The sequence below is a fragment of the Piliocolobus tephrosceles genome, chromosome 7 (assembly GCF_002776525.5).
Source record: "Piliocolobus tephrosceles isolate RC106 chromosome 7, ASM277652v3, whole genome shotgun sequence".
NCBI lineage: Eukaryota > Metazoa > Chordata > Mammalia > Primates > Cercopithecidae > Piliocolobus > Piliocolobus tephrosceles.
Window position 1 is genome coordinate 32,273,279 of NC_045440.1, and position 24,404 is coordinate 32,297,682.

Genomic DNA, 24,404 nt, shown 5'->3' on the forward strand with positions numbered 1-24,404 from the left:
GAACCTGATCTTTAATACCCTCCTTGCCACATTCATATTCTATCTTCACCCTGAAGGAAGGCAGTTTCTTGTGTTCTAAACTGTCAGTTGAATGTGATGTTATTGACGAGTTCATACTGCAGAAGGGACACAGAATATGATTAAGGATAATGAGTCTGCTGTTTGGGATAGTTGTCACAGTAACTCAAGGGTTCTTACAGGTTATTAGAATTTAATAGCAAAGTTATCCTAAAGAACAGCTCTGGTTTCAAAGCTTCTATACTCTAAAACTTAGACTACCAATTGTGGTTGAGGCATTTCATTCTGTGGTTGCTGCCTGCCATGTCAGCCTTCTTATTTTTCATCTTATATATGGGTCATGAAATCATACCAGACTACCAGACATACTCTCCATTCTTTGCCCTTTCCTATCTTTGTCATGTGGCTGATGTGGTTCTCTCCTTTAGGAATGACATTTTCTATCATTTCTACCTATAAAATCTTGCCTGTCTGTCAATGTCTTTCTCATGTGCTGCTCTTCCATGAGATGGCCCCCCTTTTTTTTTCTGCCCACCACTTGGCTGTTGATTCTCTGTATTCCTATTGCATTTTGTTTCCTCTTTGTAGCACAGGTTGCAAAAGTTACTAAAAAGCCAGGGGTTTTGGTCTAGGTCTTGCTGTTCACAGAATAGAAATCCAATAACTGAGTCAAAAAGTATTGCCAGGGAAGAAGGCTTTAGTCTGGTGCTGCAGCCAAGGAGAAGAGGAGATTCAATCTCTCATCTTTCTTTCCAGTGGACTAAAATCGGGGAGTTTATATAGCAGGGAAGGTGGGAAAACAAGAATTAAGGAGGGGTAAAGAAGCAATCAAGATGGGTGAGGTATCGGGCATCTCATTTTCTGGATGCATTAATGTGAGTTCCAGTTCCTTTCCTGAAGGTCAGTTTCCTGAGGATAGAACTCAAACGAGACAAATGGAAGTTTCAAGTTTTAAGACCAGGGAAGTATGCTTTCTGCATTTATTATTGGGGAAAAAAACCCTGTAAACATCAGTTCTATGGGACAATTAGGTTGGCTTTCCAAACTGAAATATGTGCATGAGCCAGCCTGGTTCCTTAATTAAGGGAGGTGGTTGAGTGTAAAAAAGCTATTAAGATTATGGTGAGTTTTTGAGCTCCTTATCTAATAGGTAACTACCACTACGTTCTAGGCATTATGCCCAAACTAGTGTGTGAGTGTGAGTGTGTGTGTGTTTGTATGTGAGAGATCTCTTAGTTTAAAAAATATTGGTAAATAATTCAAATGTTTTTTGAAAAGCTGGGGAGACAAAACAAAAATTCTCCTGAAGACTATGTTTAGCCCATTTCCCTAGTTTATGACCCTACTCTATAGAATTTGGGGACAAATAAATAGTACAAGTCAGAGTATAATATGTCCATCATTAATGAAATATCTACAGAGCGTGAACACTCTACGGGATCATCCTTCTAACCTTAGAGTGTCTTTTGTGATGTAACTTATATGTTCTTGTTGATTTGCATGAAACTTTTGGGGAAGGTTCCCAAAAACTTTGGGAGAACTGTGTTCCCCTGAAGTTTGGAGGGTGAGAAGTGAAAGAGGTTGAGAAAAATGAGTTGGCTGGGTGAGTGTGCTACTGTAGACAAGTTGAGACTACTTTTTGTAAACTTTCATTTTGATGTTTTATTAATCACTACTGTGGTAAATTTAAATATTTTAATGATCGGTATTACTCTTCACATGCCCTGGGGCTTTTTTTTTTTTTTGAGAAATGGCAGCTTAAAAAAATTAAAATAGACTATCCATTCAATCAGCTTTCAAAATTCTTGGTGCTCACTCTGCCCTGAATCTGGGTCAGCGTGGCATTTGGTGACTAAGAAACCTGAATCTACCTCCCTAGCAGGCTTTCACTATGTTGAAATTGCTCTTTAAGTAATTTCATTTCTCTTGATTGAGCCTCTGCAAATTATTTCACAAAACAATTCTTCAATTCTTCATTTTGAATGTGAATCTCCACACTTCCACAAAGCTTGGGGGGAAGAAAGAAGCATTTATTACCACAAAAAACATTTGTTACCACTACATTTAAATCTTGCCTTTCTTTTCTTGCCTTTCTAACTATTAAATATCTTTTATCTCGTAAACTACATAAATTATAGATTGTGTATCTATGGGGAATCTCTGGTGTATATATAAGTTCAGAGCTCCTTAAGGCTATAAAGTATTTTTTTAAAACAGCGGTTGGGGAAGGTGAATTTATCTTTCAATCTTAAAAAAAAAAAATCACTGAAATAGTGGGCATTTTTTGGTTCGATTTTAGTTACACTTGGCCTCTGTATCCATGGGTTCTGCATCGGCGGATTCAACCAACAAAGAATAAAAACTATTCTGGGTTGGGAGGGTAGGAAATGATAAAACAAAAATGATATAAAAATACAGAAAAAAAGATAAAACAAAAATAATATAAATAAAAATACAGTATAACAACTATTTACATAGTATTTACATTGTATTAGGTATTACTAATAATCTAGAGATGATTTATAGGAGGATGTGCATAGGTTATGTGCAAATACTATGCCACTTTATATCAGGGACTTCAGCATCTGCAGATATTGGTGTCTAAGGGGGTTCCTGGAACCAATCCTTGTGGAACTGAGGCACCACTGTAGTTTATTTTTTTGTGGCAAGGGTATTTGTTCTTGTGTCAGCATGCTAATGTAGTCATTCGTGAGAGGAGATTGTTTTCTTGCTTTGCTGCCTCTTTTTCCACAAAAGCATCATTTTCAGATGAGAGTTAGGGCCTTGACTCTTGTACCTGGAGTTTCTCCCTGTTGATTCACACCATAGAGGGTTCCAACTGGGCCTTTTTCTGTCCCTTCCTTCCTGTGGTTCATCCAGGATCTGTGCAGTGACCAAGTGTGGAGTCGTGATCTGTAACTATCCCTGGAAATTCTCCTACTTCATTGGTCTTATCTGTCCTGTTTTCTTTTGCAGTGCAGTCTTGCCTTTTTGAGTGCCAGCCTTGGCTAATTTCTCCCTCTCTGGGTTGCTATCTAATTCTGTAAATCATTGACCAGCGGAGTATGGAGCCTGAGTCATGTCACAGAATTGTGATTTTTTTCATTCCTTCTCACTCAACCATTCTGAATTGTCACTTTTCAGCCAATTCTTAGACATGAAGTTGAAAAAATATATAAATAGCTTTGTGTGACTCACCTGAGGGATTCTTTGACCTTTTATTTCCATTGTTTTCACTTTCCCCCCATCCTTAGTTGGAAATCAACAGTCTGCATTTAAAAAAACAAAACTTATTGCTCTGCTCTACTAAAGTAGAGTGTGAAAAAGAGTAGGGGGGATTTTAAGACTCCACAGGGAAGAGTTTGGAGGGATTATACGTAGGAAAATAAAAACATGAGAAAAAATATGTAACTTGGGTATTTTAAAGGCATAAAAATGATACTGTAGACTTTGGGAACTTGGGGGGAAGATGTGGGGGTGAGGGATAAAAGACTGTATTTTGGGTACAGTGTACACTGCTTAGGTGACGGGTGCACTAAAAATCTCAGAAATCACTACTAAAGAAATTATCCATGTAACCAAAAACTACCTGTACATCAAAAACTATTGAAATAAAATTAAAACACACACACACACACACACACACACACAAGAATGTGAAGGTTTTTCTATCTTTGGCAATCCTAAATATATATGTGACGTCTACCAATATTGAGTTGTGATGCTGAACCTTTTCTAAACTATTGATAATAAAAGGAAAACATAAACAACTAAAGCTGAATGAGATATTTAAAATCTTCTTAATAGAAAATTATTTTTATAAAATTATTATAATCATGCATTGCTTAACAACAGTGATGCATTCTCAGAAATGTGTCATTGGGCAATTTCTTTGTTGTGAGGACATCATAGAGTATGCTTCCACAAATGTAGATGATATAGCTACTATACACCTAGGCTATATGGTGTAACCTGTTGCTCCTAGGCTGTAAATCTGTACATCATATTGTTGTATTGAATACTGTAGGCAATTGTAACAAAATGGTATTTGTGTATCTAAACATATCTAAGCCTAGAAAAGATACAGTGAAAATGATGTTATAATCTTATGGGATCACCATCATATACATGGTCCCTGTTTGATTTAAATGTTATGAGATGCTTGACTCTATTTGAAGAGGTGATCTAAGTATGAGTAGTCAAAAATGTGAAGAAAATATCGTAGATATTTGTCACAAAGTTAATTAGTGAAAATGTTATGCTATTTTCTGAATATTTGTCATGTTTGTGGCATCTGCCAGCTTTTAAAAATTTGTATTTATGATCCTTTTCTGATTTATTTTTGTACCCTAGTTTTATATTTGAAATTTTGTGTTATTTTTCTTAGAGAGGGCCTTCAAGATTGTAAAAGCTTTTAGGCCCTACAAAACCTGGATTCATCCTTGATCTGACTTATCTGTAACCAGTTGATACTTTCTGTCCATCAGCTGAATGTGACTAACTGAGGTACACAGATTAAAAGCTTAGAGCCAACTTCAGATTCTGGGGAATGGAACTCTAGCCATGTGATGGCTACTCCCTGCTGGCGGTATGATCCCCATTCCTTCTTGTTGATCCTGGATTAGCTACTTACTAGGTAGGACAAGGATTGGAGTGCTTTGGAAAATTTCCTGAAGTCATAAACCTGACTAGTTTAAAAACTGAAGCATGCCATATCCTGGGGAATCAGTATATACCCTCCAGGACTTCTATATTGGAACTTGAAATCTAAAAAGTAGTTTAAAATAAGCAGACAAAAAAAAATTATATTAGGACAAAGTAGGGTTAGGAGAAAAATCTTTATACAAAACCCACAATAATTTTCTTTTTCAAGATTAGGATTCTAAATATTCTCTCTATGAAAGTCTGTAACATAATCTAATAGGAACCTTTATCATACTTACTTTGCTTTGTCCAAAATTAATATATGTCATTCAGCTTTATTTGGTCAGGGTTAGCATGATATATCTTTTTTCATCTCTACTTTTAATCTGTCTGGATCTTTAAAATGAGTTTCCTTTAGACAACATATAGTTGAGTCTTTTTTTTAAAAAAAATCTGCTCTTGACAATCTCCATCATTTAATTGGTATATTTGAACATTTGAATTTAAAGTGGCTATTGATCTAGTTGAAATAATGTCTACCATATTTGTATGTATTTTCTATTTGTTGTCATTTTATTCTACTCATATTCTTCCTTCTTTGATTTTAAGCATTTTACATGATTTCATTTATTTCCTTTCTTAACATATTATAATTCCTTTTTAAAAAAATATTTTTTAGTGGTTACCATAGAGTTTGCAATATACATTAATGACCAATCAAAACCCACCTTCAAATAACACTGTACTCCCTGTAAACGAAAAAGTGATTGAGGGCTGGGCGCAGTGGCTCATGCCTGTAATCTCAGCACTTTGGGAGGCTGAGGCGGTGGATCATGAGATCAGGAGTTCAAGACCAGCCTGGCCAAGATGGTGAAACCCTGTGTCTACTAAAAATACAAAAAAATTAGCCAGGCATGGTGGCAGGTGCCTGTAATCCCAGCTACTCGGGAAGCTGAGGCAGAGAATTGCTTGAACCCGGGAGGCGGAGGTTGCAGTGAGTCGAGAGCATGCGCCTGGAATCCAGCCTGGGCAACAGAGGGAGACTTGTCTCAAAAAAAAAAAAAAAAAAAAAAAGGAAAGAAAAAAAAAGAAAAAAAAAGTTGACTGAGGCAGGTATCTCAATCAATTAGAGGTTTATTTAACCGAAGTTGAGGAAGCCCAGGAAAAAACTCAAATCACAAGAGCATCTGTCTGTGATCTATGTTTTTTTCTAAAGAGGGACTTTTGTGCAAAAAGGGAAAAGAGCAAGCAGAAGAGACAGAAAAGGGAGGGGAGTATAGGCTGTGAGGCAGATAGTTACATTATAGTGAGGCTCTGATGAGCTTCAGTGAATCTACATTTTATATGAGAAAAAAGAAGCGTGTCAATTATGCGTTTTCTTGCACTTAGTAAATCTACATTTTATATAAGAGAAAGTAAGCATATGAAAAGAGGGAGCAGAGGAAATGAGGCTGTGACATGGGACTGTGAAAACTACCTGTTTGAAAACAAAAGGGAAATAGTGATTGGTGGCTCAGTTCTCATGGTTAACTTTCCCTTTGGCATGTGAGTTTGTGGCCCCAAGATTCTATTTTTCTTTCACATGCCTCACAGATAGTACAAGTACCTTATAATACAGTATCCCTAATTTCTTCCTTCTGTCACTTGTAACATTTCTGTCATTCATTTCATTTACCTATAAGCTATACTCACTGAATAAATGATAGAGCTGCTAGAGGTAAAATTCACAAAAGTGTTGGGGACCCCTAAAACTGGGCCCCCTCCGAGTTTTTAATTCTCCAGCTATTCCATACTGATCCTCTAGTAATTTGTCAATTATAATTTAAAATCTTCCCACCAATATGGCTTTTGCTGTGCACTTCTCCTCCTGGGCTTCTGATCTGTTAAGTTGTGAATCTCTGTATCTGCCTCTCTATCTTCAGTTTTGGTGACAGCAGTTTTTCCTGTGGCCTTAATTCTCTGATAGATCTAATAAGGTTTTTGATTTTCAGTTTGTTCAGAATTTTCCTTGTTGTGAGGATGGGAGTGATGACTTACAAGTTCTTGGACTTCCAGCCTCTAGAATTGTGAGAAAATAAATTTCTGTTGTTTAAGCCACTCTTCTGTGGCGTTCTGTGGTGGCAGCCCAAGCAGATTAATACACTACACCTATTTCAGGTAATATACTGGCAATGCAGAGATGAAGAGTTTACTAGTTCAACAGTGACTGACAGATCCTAGAATTAAAATGATTACTTTCTAAAAATTTGCATTGTGTTAGATGCCTACTTTCTTGTAAAGGGGCTCTTTGAAATAATTTTTAAATTTGGGTTAGAAAAAAAATGTGAGAAAACATTGCTGCAAACAAAGGAAAAATAGTCTCCAAACTTTTTTTTTTAAATCACATTACCTTATAGATGAAGGCCCAAAGTTATGTACTACTGTTAACCACCAAGGCCACAAATAGAAAAATGATTGAAATTTACATATGAAGATTTATCAAGATAGAGTAAAACAAATGCAGTCAGCTATAAACATATATTACACAGAATCTCTGAGAAAAGCATGTGAAGTGCCAGATGAAAAAGTTGAGCGTGATAGCTGTATTGAACAGAGCTCAGGAGACAGTCAGGTTTTGTGATGAGGAAGGGTAGCTGCATAGCTCACTAGTGCTGTTGTCTTTGTTTGGTAAGCTGTCTAATGCCTCTAGCTTTATTTTCCTTGGAGTACAATGAAGATAATAATCCTGTGCTGACCATATTGCAATGTGTTTGGGGGGATTAAGTGATATTGAGAATGTGAATGGGCCTTGGCCTCTTATATTACTGGAGAGTGAGTATTGCTGTGACGATAATGGACGTAATGTAGGAGACAGCTTCTAATCCAGTGCTCAGCCCAAAGTAGGGACACTTTACAAATGGTTGTAGAATAAATGATGACTGTTAAATAGGCTAAACTGAAACTCTAATATTCTGGATTCTAATCTTCTGGAGGCTTTAAAGATATGCTCTAGGGTTTTTATAAATGTAGCAGGTATAGTGAATCTAGAACTCTCAGGGTGTAATACATTTTTTTTTTTTTTTAACCAGCCCTGTCCAATTTACATTTCATTCATGGGTGAGTTATTTCTCTTTGTTCTTAGGTGGGAAATTTGACTTATCCTGTAATTTTTCTGCTCATTCTTAGGTAACTGGTAGTCATAAGATCATGAGTCACAAAGCAGTAACTCTGTTCTGTTTGTTTTGTTTGTAACTGTTCAGTATTCCATTCAAGATATTAATCAGTCTTCTTCAATCTTCCATTAAAAGTCCTCCTCTCCTTTCCTTGGATATGTGCTTGGGTTGCAGGCTACCTTCAGGGCTTGTTTCTTTTCTCTCACTTACTTCCTTCACAAGTAAGTAACTTTTACTCTTTTGGGCCTCTGGTTTGGGAGATGCGAGACTGAGAGGTGAAGGGATAAAGCAGACCTTACTTTAACTGGGCTACTTTAAGTTCTCTGGGCCTGGACAATGGTTAGAACAGACTCATTCTTGGTACTTCAATGGATTCTTCACAACTTCCAGTTATTGTCAACTCTTGAAACATAGGTATCATTATTTCTCAGGCTGCCACACACCTCTAAGCACCTGATTCTCTGGTGGTTTACTCCAATTGCTGTTCTTTTTGTGTTCTTATTGACTTGGGATAGGATTTTAAAGGACGATCCCAAGTCAATAAGACTTGGCGCAGGTCTCTTTCTCATGAGCAGTCTATATTTGCATCAAAGACATACTTTTGTAACCATTTTGCTTGCAAGACTGAGAAGTCATAGGGGCATTCCAATGATGTCACTTTATCCTGCTGTCATAGGATAGCTACTTTAGAGTGATATCAGGATTGCATGGAACACACGGAAAGCTCTTCCAAAGCTCCCTCTTGCTGTGATTGGGTTAAATTTTAGCATCTCTCTCACCAGCACTGCATCTTCCCATAACCCCTACCTTTATTGGTTAGGACTCTGCAGTTCAACAGCTCTTTCTAAGGAAAACCTTACAAATCCTTCTTGTTTCTCTACTTTCTAACTTGACTTACATCCTTGATCCTTCTGAAAGGTCCAAGATTTATGAAATTATGCCTCAACTATTTCTTATACATTTTTCACATGAGAATCATCCCACATTCACAGTGGTATCTGATATGTCTCATAGTGATGCTTTTGTTGAAACTTCAGTATCACACCCTACTACAAAAACAATAAATCATTTCATCAAACTATAAAGATTTAATCCCTCAGGATTAAATCTGAGTTTCATTATCTGTAACTTTTTATAGAATGGGGACCTGCAAAGATTCCATTGTGAAGAATTACACTTTTATGAATGCTGGAAATTAATGCCTGAGTGAAACACTTTGTTCAAGAATGTGTCCATATTTCTAAGTGAATATTCTTTATTTAACAAAGTGTGAATCTGCTATATGGATAGCACTGAGCTTAATTTTGGGCAAGTATCACTACTACTGTGACCACTATTAAAGCTTACAGTCAGGTAACCAGAAAGCTATACAGGGAACTCCTTGCCCTTCAGATCTGGGCAAAATATTCGATCATGTTGGATTCCATGCCCCTACCCCATTGTCTCCCAATATTTCATTATTTTTAGTAATTTTGTTAAAGATATGCAGGCTGATGACAGGCAGATGGAGGGATTATGTCAACAAATATTCAATTTTTTGACATCTCACAGAATCTACTTCCTCTTTCTCTTCCCTGCTTCTCCAGAGTAACCAGCAATTTTTCCCCCATTTTTCTCAGATCAATTCTATCCTTAGGCCTTGTTGGAGTTGTATCTTGCACACTCAGCCCTTTTCTAAGCAGATACAGTTCACTTCGTAATGGAAATTTTGGTGCATCTGATTTATCCTTCAAATTACATTAATAATAACCTAACCCACACTTGGAGAACACTCTGCAGTTTATAAAACACATGAATCTACATGGCCTTTTGATATTTTTGATTTTCTTAGGGTGCAGATAATAATATAGGCATTATTATTTGCACCTTGTAGACATAGAACTGTTAAAATATTATCTGGACTAGTGGAATTTATAATAGAGGAGAGAAGACATACACATTATAAATTATGAAAAAAGACAATTTTAAAAGTATGCATAAATAGTGTAATATAGTATAGGTTAGATAGCAATTACTTTGGATCTGATAAACCAGAGGAGACTTTGGGAAAGAGAAAAACATTTGATGACTTAAAAGAGACAGCTTTTTGTCTAGTCAGTCAAAAACCTTTTTTGAAGGTTTGACGTATCCCTCCATCTGCCTATCATCAGCCCGCATATCTTTAACAAAATTACTGAAAATAATGAAATGTTGGGAGACAATGGGGGAGGGACATGGAATCCAACATGATAGAATATTTTGCCCAGATCTGAAGGGCAAAGAGTTCCCTATATAGCTTCAAAAAAGGTTTCTAGAGAAGAAAATTTTTTTTTTTTTTTTTTTTTTTTTGAGACGGAGTCTTGCTCTGTCGCCCGAGCTGGAGTGCAGTGGCCAGATCTCAGCTCACTGCAAGCTCCGCCTCCCGGGTTTACGCCATTCTCCTGCCTCAGCCTCCGGAGTAGCTGGGACTACAGGCGCCCGCCACCTCGCCCGGCTAGTTTTTTGTATTTTTTTAGTAGAGACGGGGTTTCACCGTGTTAGCCAGGATGGTCTCGATCTCCTGACCTCGTGATCCGCCCGTCTCGGCCTCCCAAAGTGCTGGGATTACAGGCTTGAGCCACCGCGCCCGGCCTAGAGAAGAAAATTCTAAGCAGATATGTTTGTCAGAGTATGTAGGTAAGAAAGCAGGCAACATGTATAAGAATATGACTGATTTCTAGGGGCTGAACTACAGAAGGTTAGTTTGTGGCCAGTGGAGGAGGGAATGGTTGAAAGGAAATTTAAAGTACTGTGAACAATTTCCCTTGTTTTATTTTCTATTTTCAATTAGATACAAAAACTGATAGTAAGTACCTATAACCAGATACGTGTGAGGATTTGTGTTGGCATAGTCGATCATTCATAGGCTCATTCTGTTTAAAAATTAAATCTATAGAAACTAACAGAACTACATGGAATTGTTCGTAAAAATATTTATTCTCATGCGTGTATTACTCTTATGTTACTGGCAACAATGTTAAGATGCAACTACTTTTTGGAATCATCTTACCAAAGGAGGGCATTTCCTATCATTTTGAATAGACATCCTCCCAAAGTTTTATAGTGGAAAATCTGAGGCAGGTTCTTTCCTGTTACAGACAATAGTTAGAGGGCGTATTGTTGATGGCATTAAAAGGTATATTAAGGAATTTGCACTTTATTTGCTGTGCAAGGCAGTATTTAAAAGTTTTGAACAGAGAAGGAAATTGCCTAACCCTACTAGTTATGAGATACATAATCCAGTAGGTTTTTTAGTTTTTATAGATAAGAACATTGAATTTTTAAATCTGATTATAATCTAGTGGTAGGTGAGAAGATATCTATCTAATATTATTTGTTTCAAAAATATTATTTAAGCACCTACCATTTGTCCAACACTTTTAGGGTCTGGACAGGAAGAAACCCTGCTGGTTGTGGGCCAAGAATGTGATAGAGAGATAAACACGACCACCAAAAAACAAAGAAAAAAATAGTGAACATGATTATTTCAATTATTTATAAAGTGGAAAATTTCATAAAAATAAGAACCAGAATAAGAAAATAACTTGAGTGTCAGGGTAGCTACTTACAATTGGGAGGTAAATTTTGAGCTGAGACCTAAATGCCAGGAAGGCACAAATCATATGGAAATGGGTTGAAGAGATTTCCAGGCATGGAGTAGAATAAGGGGAAACATCCCAAGGCAGGAAAAAACTTAGGTTATTAAACAGAAAAATAGCTGAGTAAGCAAGGATGGAATGAGAGGAAGTTATACAGGGAAGCAGAGGCCAAGTCCTGGGCAGGCTGGGCCATGGAAATAATATATTGTATTCTTAGTGTGATATGGGAAGCCATTGAAGGGGATTAATTTAGGAAGTGAGGGAGTCTGATATTTATTTTAACTTTGATTTTTAAATTGACAAAATAGTTATACATATTTATGAGGGACAGTGATGTTTTCATATATGCAATGTATAGTGATCACATCTGGGTAATTAGCATATCTATTATCTCAAACATTTATCATTTGTTTGTGTTGGAAATAGTCAATATTCTCCTAGCAATTTATAACTATATATTATTGTTAATTATAGTTATCACATGGTGCTATAAAACACTAGAACTTATTTCTCCTATCTAGCTGTAATTTTGCATCCTTTAACAAAATTACCAAGCAGAGCTGACTCATTACCATGGGGATGGCACCAAGCCATTCACTAGGGATCCACCCCTCCTGATCCAAACACCTCCCACTAAGCCCACCTCCAACATTGGGGATAGCGTTTCAACATGAGATTTGGAAGGGACACACATCCAAACTGTACCAGTCCCTTCCCCGGCCCTTCCCAGTCACTAGTATCCTCTGTTCTACTTCTTTCTTTTTTCTTTTTTTTTTTTTGAGATAGAGTCTCGCTCTGTCGCCCAGGCTGGAGTGCAGTGGTGCGATCTCAGCTCACTGCAAGCTCCGCCTCTGGGGTTCACACCATTCTTCTGCCTCAGCCTCCCAAGTAGCTGGGACTACAGGCACCCACCACCATGCTTGGCTAATTTTTTGTATTTTTAGTGGAGACGGGGTTTCACCGTGTGAACCAGGATGGTCTCGATCTCCTGACCTCGTGATCTGCCCGCCTTGGCCTCCCAAAGTGCTGGGATTACAGGCATGAGCCACAGCACCCAGCTTATTAAAAAATTTTTTTTTTTCTCTTTTGGAATTTCTTTAATGTCCAACCTGGATTCATGTCTTTTTATGTTTGCATTTTTTATTTTATTTATTTATTTATTTTTATTTTTTTATTTTTTATTATACTTTAAGTTCTAGGGTACATGTGCATAACGTGCAGGTTTGTTACATATGTATACTTGTGCCATATTGGTGTGCTGCACCCATCAACTTGTCAGCACCCATCAATTCATCATTTATATCAGGTATAACTCCCAATGCAATCCCTCCTCCCTCCCCCCTCCCCATGATAGGCCCCGGTGTGTGATGTTCCCCTTTCCGAGTCCAAGTGATCTCATTGTTCAGTTCCCACCTATGAGTGAGAACATGCGGTGTTTGGTTTTCTCTTCTTGTGATAGTTTGCTAAGAATGATGGTTTCCAGCTGCATCCATGTCCGTACAAAGGACGCAAACTCATCCTTTTTTATGGCTGCATAATATTCCATGGTGTATATGTGCCACATTTTCTTAATCCAGTCTGTCACTGATGGACATTTGGGTTGATTCCAAGTCTTTGCTATTGTGAATAGTGCCGCAATAAACATACGTGTGCATGTGTCTTTATAGCAGCATGATTTATAATCCTTTGGGTATATACCCAGTAGTGGGATGGCTGAAACAAATCCTTTACTGATAAGCAAATGCTTAGAGATTTTGTCACCACCAGGCCTGCCTTACATGAGGCCATGAAGGAAGCCCTAAACATGGAAAGGAACAACCGGTACCAGCCATTGCAAAAACATGCCAAAATGTAAAGACCATCGAGGCTAGGAAGAAACTGCATCAAATAACGAGCAAAATAACCAGTTAATATCATAATGGCAGGATCAAGTTCACACATAACAATATTAACATTAAATGTAAATGGACTAAATGCTCCAACTAAAAGACACAGACTGGCAAACTGGATACAGAGTCAAGACCCATCAGTCTGCTGTATTCAGGAGACCCATCTCACATGCAGAGACATACATAGGCTCAAAATAAAGGGATGGAGGAAGATCTACCAAGCAAATGGAGAACAAAAAAAAGCAGGGGTTGCAATGCTAGTCTCTGATAAAATAGACTTTAAACCATCAAAGATCAAAAGAGACAAAGAAGGCCATTCCATAATGGTCAAGGGATCAATTCAACAGGAAGAGCTAACTATCCTAAATATATATGCACCCAATACAGGAGCACCCAGATTCATAAAACAAGTCCTTAGAGACTTACAAAGAGACTTAGACTCCCATACAATAATAATGGGAGACTTCAACACTCCACTGTCAACATTAGACAGATCAACGAGACAGAAAGTTAACAAGGATATCCAGGAATTGAACTCATCTGTGCACCAAGCAGACCTAATAGACATCTATAGAACTCTCCACCCCATATCAACAGAATATACATTCTTCTCAGCACCACATCACACTTATTCCAAAATTGACCACATAATTGGAAGTAAAGCACTCCTCAGCAAATGTAAAAGAACGGAAATTATAACAAACTGTCTCTCAGACCACAGTGCAATCAAACTAGAACTCAGGACTAAGAAACTCAATCAAAACCGCTCAACTACATGGAAACTGAACAACCTGCTCCTGAATGACTACTGGGTACATAACGAAATGAAGGCAGAAATAAAGATGTTCTTTGAAACCAATGAGAACAAAGATACAACATACCAGAATCTCTGGGACACATTTAAAGCAGTGTGTAGAGGGAAATTTATAGCACTAAATGCCCACAAGAGAAAGCTGGAAAGATCTAAAATTGATACTCTAACATCACAATTAAAAGAACTAGAGAGGCAAGAGCAAACGCATTCAAAAGCTAGCAGAAGGCAAGAAATAACTAAGATCAGAGCAGAACTGAAGGAGATAGAGACACAAAAAACCCTCCAAAAAATCAATGAATCCAGGAGTCGGTTTTTTGAAAAGATCAACAAAATTGACAGACCGCTAGCAAGACTAATAAAAATTTTTAAAATAAAATTATAATTATATATAATAAAATTATACAAATATGTAAAAAATTAGTACAGAAGAATTTTCAGTGAAAAGCAGCAATCTCTTGCTCCAGTTGACCCAGTCTTGTTTCCTGGAATGAACTACTTTCAATACTCCCTTTTAGGTTTTCTGAATGTGCAAATTCAAAATAGTAAGGTTATGCCATTCTTCTTTTTTTTTTTTTTTTTTAGATGGAGTCTGACTCTGTTGCCCAGGCTGGAATGCAGTGGTGCAATCTCTGCTCACTGCAACCTCCACCTCTCAGGTTCAAGCAATTCTACTGCCTCAGCCTCCTGAGTAGCTGGGACTACAGGCAGCTGCCACTATGCCTGGCTAATTTTTGTATTTTTAGTAGAGATGGGGTTTTGCCATGTTGGGCAGTTTGGTCTTGAACTCCTGATTTCAAGTGATTCTCCCACCTTGGCCTCCCAAACTGCTGGGATTACAGGCATGAGCCACTATGCCTGGCCCTTATACCATTCTTTATTGGTATCTATTTATTGGTATATTTACTATAGATGTTGTTAGACTTTCTGCTGGAAACCTAACCTCAGCATCAACCCTAGTGCTAACACTAACCTTATAATCTCACTTACATGGCTTCTCTCCCATATAATTACACAAATAATCTGAGTTTAGCCATCTTCACTGGTTTACTTTGCAACTACAAAAACGTGACTTAAGTCACAATTATTTTCTCCATGGGTTACACCATGGGGTATATTGATAGTCCTTGTTTCCACCACTCACGTAACCTGTGTTACTTCTGCCTTTTTTTATTGTCAGGATGAATAACATTAATTTCTTCACTTTTCTTATCTCTCAACAAAAGAGGGATTTAGAAAGTGAATATATAGAAAAGATTTTGAGAAAAAAATTTTTTTTTTCCTATTTCTATTGCTCTTGTAGCCTGCTCCTTTCATGTTTAGCTTTCTTGTGGTAAAGTAAACCACTTAGTATTTTTTTCTACGAGGTCTTCGAGAGTAGTACATTATTAACCTTCTCTGAAAATATATTTTTTATGTTTTCATTTGAGTGATAGTTTGACTTAGAGTAGAAATCAAGGATAATAATTATTTCTTTTAGCACTTTGAAAATATGATTGCATTGTCTTATCAATGGGGTATCTGTTGCCAATTTGTTGTTTCTGTTAGATGATGTGTTTCTGATTTTTTAATCTCTGGTGTGATAGCAGATCCTGTGAGTTTTCTGTGGCTATCTATTTTTTTTCTTAGTTAAAAATAGAATTAAGCCTATGTGGTTGCTCCTGCCTATAATCCCAGCACTTTGGGAGGCTGAGACAGGTAGATCCTTTGAGGTCAGGAGTTCGAGACCAGCCTGGCCAACATGGCGAAACCCTGTTTCTACTAAAACCCTGTTTCTACTAAAAATTAGCCAATCGTGGTGACGCATGCCTGTAATCCCAGCTACTCAGAAGGCTGAGGCAGGGGAATCACTTGAACCCGGGAGGTGGAGGTTGCAGTGAGCCAAGACCGCACCACTGTACTCCAGACTGGGCAACAGAGCAAGACGCTGTCTCAAAAAAAAAAAAACAAAAACTAGCATATGGGTTCACAGATATCACCTTCACAGTTTGGTTTAACTATGCGGTTAAGTTATCCCAAGGTGTATATGTATGCATCTTCTAGTAAGGGGCTCTAAAAAATATACATGGACCCTTGCTTCCTACTTCCAGGGATGCCAAGAACTGTAGAAGCTATCCTGGACCCAGATACCCAGCCAGTCCTAGAATACTTACCTACAGAACTATGCTGTCAGTATGGTGGCCAAAAGTCACATTTGGCCATTGACTACTTAAAATATGACCAGTGCATCAGAGGAAATGAATTTTAAATTTTACTTAATTTTCAGTAACTTAAATTTAAATGCTAATATTTGATCTGGGAGTTGAAAACTTTTGAAAATGTTTGTAACAATTTGGGTATGTGAATGTACTTTTCTCACAGTAAATGAAAATACAATGTCCACATTGAGATCTGCTATAAATGTGAAGAATTTAAAGACTTAGCAAAAACATGTAAAATACAGTAATCCCCCCTTTTATCCATGGACGAAGGATATATTCCAAGACCTACAGTGGATGCCTGAAATTGGAACACATTTCTGTCATATCTTCCACACACAAATGTAATACCTTTTCCATCTTAATCACTTACCATGCACTGTGGTTGTATTTTTTTTTCCACATAAAGCTTTTTGAGTTTTATTTTTTTCCTCAGGTTAGAGATTCATCTTAACATGGATGCATTTTAAAACACTAACAGTGTCTAGAACTGTTTAAAGCAGATTATTAGGTAAGCACAAGGGATTAAAAATTCCTGTTTAAAAAATGTAAATTACAGTGGGATATTGAAGTCACACACACGTGGTGAGGTGGTAGTTTGTCCTGCTTTCCCCAAAAGTGGGTCTAAACTTCATTAATATTTTTTGATTATGATGATCTGACCTGATGCTGGGGTGTGTCGAGCAGCACTAGGGCTCCCCCAAACAGTGTTGGCTCCCATCACCCCACAAAGTGGCTTTGAGCAAGGGTAAGGGGCTCCTGTGGAAGCTTCCGCCCTGGCATCTGACTGGGATCTTGGCACAAGCTGCTGAGGGACAGCTGATTCTTCTCTTCCCCATGGGGAACATTCTAGAGGAGGATGAGGGCCACATCACTCCCCCTGCAGATGGCTAGTAGACTTGGGGACAGCTGTCTAAATACGTTTTCCGTTTGAGGACCCCCTGCCCACATAACTGCCAGAAAGAGGTGAGGCTTCCAGACTTGGGGTGGCCACAGGTTTAATGTGAGAGCTCTGAAGGTTGTTTAAACACATTGTCCCTTCTGGCTCCCAACACCTGAGTAGCTCAAATGCTGGAGTGCTGCAGTTTTCTCTCTCCCACCCTGAACTGGTAAAAAGACAACTGGAGGGGTAGGACTGGCTACTGAGTAAAGGCCAGGGTCTTTGGTTCACCTCCCCATGGTATGCCTTGGCAGACCATGAAGATGGGAAAGTCACAGGGCAGGGGTCTAGCCTCGTGCTCTGAGCACTGCCAGGAGACCAGTTTGAGGCCTAAAGCACAGACAAAAGAGTGAAGCAGGGAGAAGGGGTGAACAGCCTGTGATTGGGAACTTGGAGACTACCACTGACAACAGTGTGGCTGTAATTTCTGCAGTTTGAAGTGGAGCAGCAAAACTAGCAGAGATTTCTTTTTCCTTCTTCACGATTTCGTATATAGAAGGTTTGTTCTTACTGTAGATCTTAGCAACCTCAGGGCACGATTTTTTTTCTTTTCCTATTAAGTGAAGATCTTTCATGTTTTCATTTAAAAGAAGTACTTCAGGCAGGCAAGGTGGCTCACGCCTGTGATCACAGAACTTTGGGAGGCCGAGGCGGGCGGATCACGCGTCAAGAGGTCAAGAGATTGAGACCATCCTGGCCAACATGGTGAAACCCCGTCTCTGCTAAAAATACAAAAATTAGCTGGGTGCGGTGGCACATACCTGTAGTCCCAGCTACTCAGGAGGCTGAGGCAGGAGGATGGCTTGAACTTGGGAGGTGGAGGTTGCACTGAGCTGAGATTGTGCCACTGCACTCCAGCCTGGCAACTGCGCTCCAGCCTGGCGACAGAGTGAGACTCCATCTCCCCAGCCACTGTCCCCCCGCCGCAAAAAATAGTACATCACAGCTTCTCTTCTGGCAGGTCCACATAGCCAGCAAACTACTCTTGTGCTTTAGGGCCATTATGAAGTAAAACTAAGAGTGACTGTGAGAACTGAAACCATGGAAAGTGAAACTGTACATAAGGGAGGACTAGTGTATCTGATTATTTTTGTGTTGATTATACGTTGAACTAAACTGATATTTTAGATATATTGCATTAAATTAAAGAAAGTAAAATATTAACATTAACTTTTTTACTGTGACTGCTAGAAGTTTTAGAATTATATATGTGGCTTGCTTTATACATTTTTTGGATAGAGGTGCTTTAGATTATTACATGAGAAAAGAAAATGAATTTCAATCATTTTGAAAGCATTGTATTTCTTTTTACTTTGTAGCTAAATATATATATACCAAAACAAATGAGGCTGTTTTTACAATTTTTTCTTTGTGTTTGATGTTCTATTGTTTCACTGTGATATGGCTAGGTATAGACTTATCTTGACTTATTCTGCAGAGGATTTGGTGTGCTTTTCTAATGTCTTAAATTCTGAAAAATCTATCTTTAGTCCTTTTAATAATTCTTTTTTCTCTGTTTTCCCCCATTAGAAATGCTTATTTGATGTGTGTTGCGCTTTTTCTTTCTAGCTTATATATCTCATAACTTTTTCCTTTTCTGTGTGCTGAATTACGTATTTTCTCAAATTTTTCTTTTAATTCATTTTATTTTTGCTTGTACTGTTAAATCTACCCATAATATTTCAATTTCCCTGATTGTATTGTTTATTTGTGGCATTCTTTTTAGTCTTCAGAAAAATCTGCCTGTTTTTATAATATACTTGTCCTATACTTTCCTGTTTCTATTTCTTCTTTATCTCTTTAAGCATTTTAAACATACTAATTTCAAAGCCTCTCTCATATTGCATTACTATTTCTAGTTCTAGACTGTATGTTTTCCTGTCTACTTGCATTTCCTAATGGTTCTTTAGTGTACTTCATTTCCTCGCATACTTTATCATGTTTGGCTATGAACCCATTTTTGGTGATGGCCATTTTCCATGGAAGTCCTTGCTACAAATCTTGTTTGTAGAAGCATTCTTACAGTGTGATTTTGTACTGGTCTCTGATAAATTCTGAATCCATTTTTCATGCAGATTCCTTGGCTTGGAATTCACGTGTCCTTGGAGCATATGAATTCAGATCCTATCCCTGCAAATGGCATTGGCCTGCATTCAGACTTTTTATAAACATGAACCTGAATGGATGGGAGCCTTCCTTGTCAAATCCCAGGGTGTCACGTGGGGTTCTTCTAGACCCTATTTACAGCTGGGACAAGGCTTTGTGACTCCCGGCCGTATGCAGGAATCATGTCTCTGGATTCCTATGCTCTTGAGGGCAGTGGCCTGGAATCCCCTCTCTGCAGGGAACAGAAAGTATCCCATTCCCTAGTTTTTAAAACCCACTGTGGTTTCCAAAATACTGTGAGTTATTTTGCTTTCAGTCCACAGTAGCTACTCTGAGTTCAGCCTCCTTTTATTATCACCTGAGAATTTTCTATTCTTGGTGCCAAGTTTAGTTATGGTTTTGAAAACTTAAATGTTATATTTTATTCAGTTTTTCTCAATTCATTTGAAGTGGTGTTGTGTGTATATTTTTCCATCAACTTTCTGGAATGGAACACCATTCCAGAAATATTTTGGTTGATGATATCTGTGTTACCAAACCAAACTGGATCTGTTTGTCCATGGGCAATGCCAAACACCAAAGCACTGGGTTTTTGCAATGAGAAAGGTTCTGTGCAAGTCAACTGGCAAAGAGAGAGGAGGAAATGTTCAAATCTGTCTCCTTGAAATGGGGCCTGGGTTGGTTTTTATAAGCATAGGGTAATGAGGATGATCTGATTGGATCTTGCAGTGAGGTGAAGTGAAGGAGTGTTATCGAATTGGATCCTGCCATGGGGTGATGCCAGAGCTCAATCTTATTGGACCCTGAATCCTGTCATGCAACACCCACTTCTTAATTCAGTCTTTGCTTCTCTGCCCAAGCACTTAGGTTCTTGCTGTGGTTGCATGCCTGGTTCATTTGGGCCTACTCAGGTTATGTGACCTTCAGTTTGAGGGTCTGTGGCAGCTGAAAAACAACTCACAACTCTGTTACGTAAAAGTTCAACCAGATTGGCCTAGTGTGGCTACGGTTACTCTTTCTAGTTTACAATGAAGCCTTCGATGTTTTTGTTGGTTAATCATGAAAGTTGAAAATTAATAAACAAAATTGATATTATTACAGCTACATAGAGAAAGTTTACTTCAGAGCCATCTGATAAGATAGAATTTGTTTTTGGATGTAATATCATTGCCACTATATCACTCAAAGGATAATTATTCTATCATCACATTAAAATACAGACAGGTATGGCCATAGGTTCTAGTCTTTGCTCATGAGACAATATAGAGGGACAATTCATAGGGTTCTCATGTTTCTGAACATCTTAAGAGCAGAGGCACTGACTCTCCCTTTTTCTGTGGATTAGCTTTTCCAGATTGTATAGTAATCAGTCATGGAAGAAAGAGACAGTGTCTTTTTTCTGGAGCAAACAATATGCATTCTTACTGCACATTATAAAAGATTTGGGTTCTCTAAGCTCAGATTTCCTGTCTTGGAATGCAAACCACTCCTGCTGCAGGCATCTATCTGGGCCTATTGACGTCACCCTTGTGGGACTTGGGAGCAATGGGCTCTGACACAAATATGCTGATGCACATTGTATTAGTCCGTGTTCATACTGCTATAAAGAAATATCCAAGACTAGGTAATTTATAAAGGAAAGAGGTTTAATTGATTCACAGTTCCACATGGCTGGAGAGAACTCAGGAAACTTACAATCATGGCAGAAGGCGAGGCAGGCACCTTCTTTACAAGGCATCAGGAAGCAGAGCATGTGAAGGAGGAACTGCCAAACACTTATAAAACCATCATATCTGGTAAGAACTCACTATCACGAGAACAGCATGGGGGAAACCACCCCCATAATCCAGTCACCTCCCTGCTTCGACATGTGGGATTATAATTTAAGATGAGATTTGGGTGGGGATACAGAGCCAAAACATATCACACATGCTGCATGCTTTGCGATGAGTGATAAACTTCTTTATCTCTGACCTGCACTCTTATATTTTCTTCCTGCATTCATGCATCTGTGGCATGCTGACATATTAGTTTGCAAGTTGGGTGAAATCTCAGACACTTTGTAGTCCTTGACAAAGATTTACAAGAGGTTACACTAGAAAGCTTCTGGAAACAAATTGACCTTTGTTTTATAGAGGAACAACTTTTGACATAACTTTTTGCTTTCCTCCTCCCCTTGCACATGGTTGTAAATAAAGCCTGGAGTTATGCTATCTTAAGGTCATTAGGTAAAGATGAATTCTGATGTCATTGAACCATTTAACAAATGTCAGTACCTTACCACCTTAATACTTTTTGATAATGTTAAGACAAAAGAAAAACAAATGAGCATAAACCAACACAAATCCCCAAACCCACGAAAATAAAACTGTTTAAACCACTGTTAGCTAGGTCTTATATTTCTTTGACAAATGCCTTCAATACCATTGCCATTGGTCATTTCTCCAAGAAATCAATGTTTATTCTGTATGAGACATTATGCTAAGCACTAAAGAGGATAAGAAATGTTAGCTATTATCCTGCCCTGGAGGAAGATACAGCTTTTTTGAGAAAATGGTAATTAGCAAAACAAGGCAGCGATATAAATTTTTCAAGAGTGAAACAGGTAACAGGAGCTGATGGAACTGAAGGGAAGGAGGAATGGCTGAACTTTACATGCTTGGAGGGCTGCCGAAATCATAGAGTGTGGGGAAGCCATTTCCTCATCTGGAAGATGAGAAAGCCAGCTACAATCAGATGTTTTTGAACTGTAATTTTAGCAGCAGAACTATTTTTGTAAATGAAATTTTACAGAGACCTTTAGTCTATGAAACAGGTGAAAGCGCAGATTCTTTGAAGTTGAAACCTGGAGTCAGCTCACTTGATCTTCCCTCACCAGTCTGTCTCTCCATTGCTCACCGCTCCCCACCCTTCCAGAGTTTATAATGTATCTCTCTGAAACCCCAAAGATCACAGGATACAATCTGAAAATGATCAGGCATGATGATTGAAGAGAATTACAGAGCTAAAAGAAATGCATTCTACAAGGATCAGTCATACGTGTTGAGTTTCAGTTGGGTGGCTCTGCTGACCCCATCAGCACAGTGCAAGACTCCAGCCAGGTCTTTATCCCTTGTTAACTTGGCTGGCCACTTAGTTACAGACAGCAGCCTAAGAAGAACTAGTAGCTCTGTAGACATCTGCTATTTGATCCTAGTGTGGGGGATGAGCGAGGCCAGAGGATGTGAATGAATCAGTTCAAAATCCATCGTCACTAACTAGAAAAACAACTTACAGCTCATTCCTCACTGACTGCGGGTTGGTGACGTCACTCTACTTAGTAAGGGTGACAAGCATCTGTTTGGAAATCAGTATTTCGAACATCATGAAAGAAAAAATGCTTTTTGGATTAGCTCCCCCCTCAACTGCACCCCCACTATACCCGGAGGGAAAGGCTTTTGTGGTCATTAGCTTTTTCTGTATTAAAGCTGCTTGGTCTGACTAGGCCATTTGATTTCGGGTTTATCCTAAAGCCACAGAAATCGAGTTGCTGGGTATTTACTTGGGATTAATGACCAGTTAGGAACAGCTGTGCTTTAAACCATTAACCCGACCCAGGTGCTAATTCCTGGAACATGCCCCGTAAGCAGGGGTCATTACTGCTATTTGAAGCTGCAAATGCTGCCTTAGAGATTACAGACTTTATTTGAAGAGGAAGCCATTTTGATTGGTCAACACGTCATATTTCTGGAGAATTAATGCTCTGTGTATAAGCCAATCTGATTGCCTGGAAACATCTCCCTGTACTTGTGCTGTTCAGCTGATAATCCACTTCTAGACACAGGGCAGCCGGCTGGAAACTGCAGCAGGTTCTATTTTTGGTACCTAAAATCAATGCCCCACTCTGGCAGCCTGGGCGGCTGCCTCATTATCCCCCCTGCCCGGTGCAATGAGCACAGCTTCCCTTTGTGGGAGATTAAAGCAAGTCAGGGAGTGTGATAAATGCTTTTAGTCATATCTGCTGTCATTTGAATAATACTAGGTGTCAGGAAGAAATACGTCCCTGGTGGATTTTAACAAACCAAACTCTTTTGATATTCTCTTTTTCCTTAGTGTAAGAAGAAACAGCAACTTAGAAAACTGTAACCCTCCCCTTGCCACCACCCCCAGAAAAAAACAAAACCAAAACAAAAAACAGCAAAACCTGTTTATATTTGGAGGCTAGGTTGGATAATATTTCTGTAAAGACTTTTTTCATTTATCCAGCGATAGCCAGGGAGTGCCTGTTGGGTTGAGGAGGGACGTTTCCTCTGTTTACCAGAAGAGAAAATGACTCAGTTCGGTCAGTCTTCCACTCCTCTGGAACCTCAGATCACTTTTTCTAGCTAAATCCCTATCTATATGCATTTAAGTTGACTTTATTGAGTATGCTTATTCATGCTTCAGTTTTCCTACAGGTAAAATAGAAGAAAGATAAAGGTGTGATGAAAGGCATAATTGGATGGAGTGTAGGGCATGAGTCCTGGCCCCTCCCTACTCTTGCCAGGCTGGGATGTCAATGCTGGCTTCTTATGTGGCCAAAGCCATCACAGGCAATGCTGAAGCTGGTGATGTTGGTCCTCAGTGGCTCCCAGTTCCCCTTTTTGAGTCTGTTTGTTGCACAGGTGGGTTTTCTTCCATTCATTCCTTCAGTTAAACATGGGTCCTCAGATCCTCTCTCCTTATGCCCTGTTGAGATCAGCTATCAGGAGGGGATCTGATAGATTGTTTATGATGTAATACGGACAGCAGGAATCTTCTAGGGTAGTGGAAGACCGTTACACCTTGAACGCTGATTGGGCCTATCTCTCTACTTGTTTAAAATCTGTGAATGGCTCCCAGAGACACTAGTATTAGGCATTCTTGGATTCCAAGAATGCCTAAGCACTCTCTACAGTGTGCTGGTAAACTGGCTCTGATTTGTAGCTGTTGCTGATTTCAGTGGTAGAACAATTCCCATGATTACCGATTTCAGGGTACTAACATAAAGGCACTGATCACCAGGCTGGAA

The 24,404-nt window shown here is 38.7% G+C and overlaps 1 long non-coding RNA gene across 1 annotated transcript in view; it reads left to right on the plus strand.

Annotated features, from left to right (window-relative positions):
* Positions 1-1,515: 1,515 nt before the first annotated feature.
* The window catches only part of LOC111544079, a 33,566-nt gene continuing 10,677 nt past the window's right edge, over positions 1,516-24,404 (plus strand). Inside the window, exon 1 of the long non-coding RNA XR_002732032.1 lies at positions 1,516-1,621. This is a non-coding gene — a long non-coding RNA (uncharacterized LOC111544079). The remainder of the gene's footprint in view (positions 1,622-24,404) is intronic.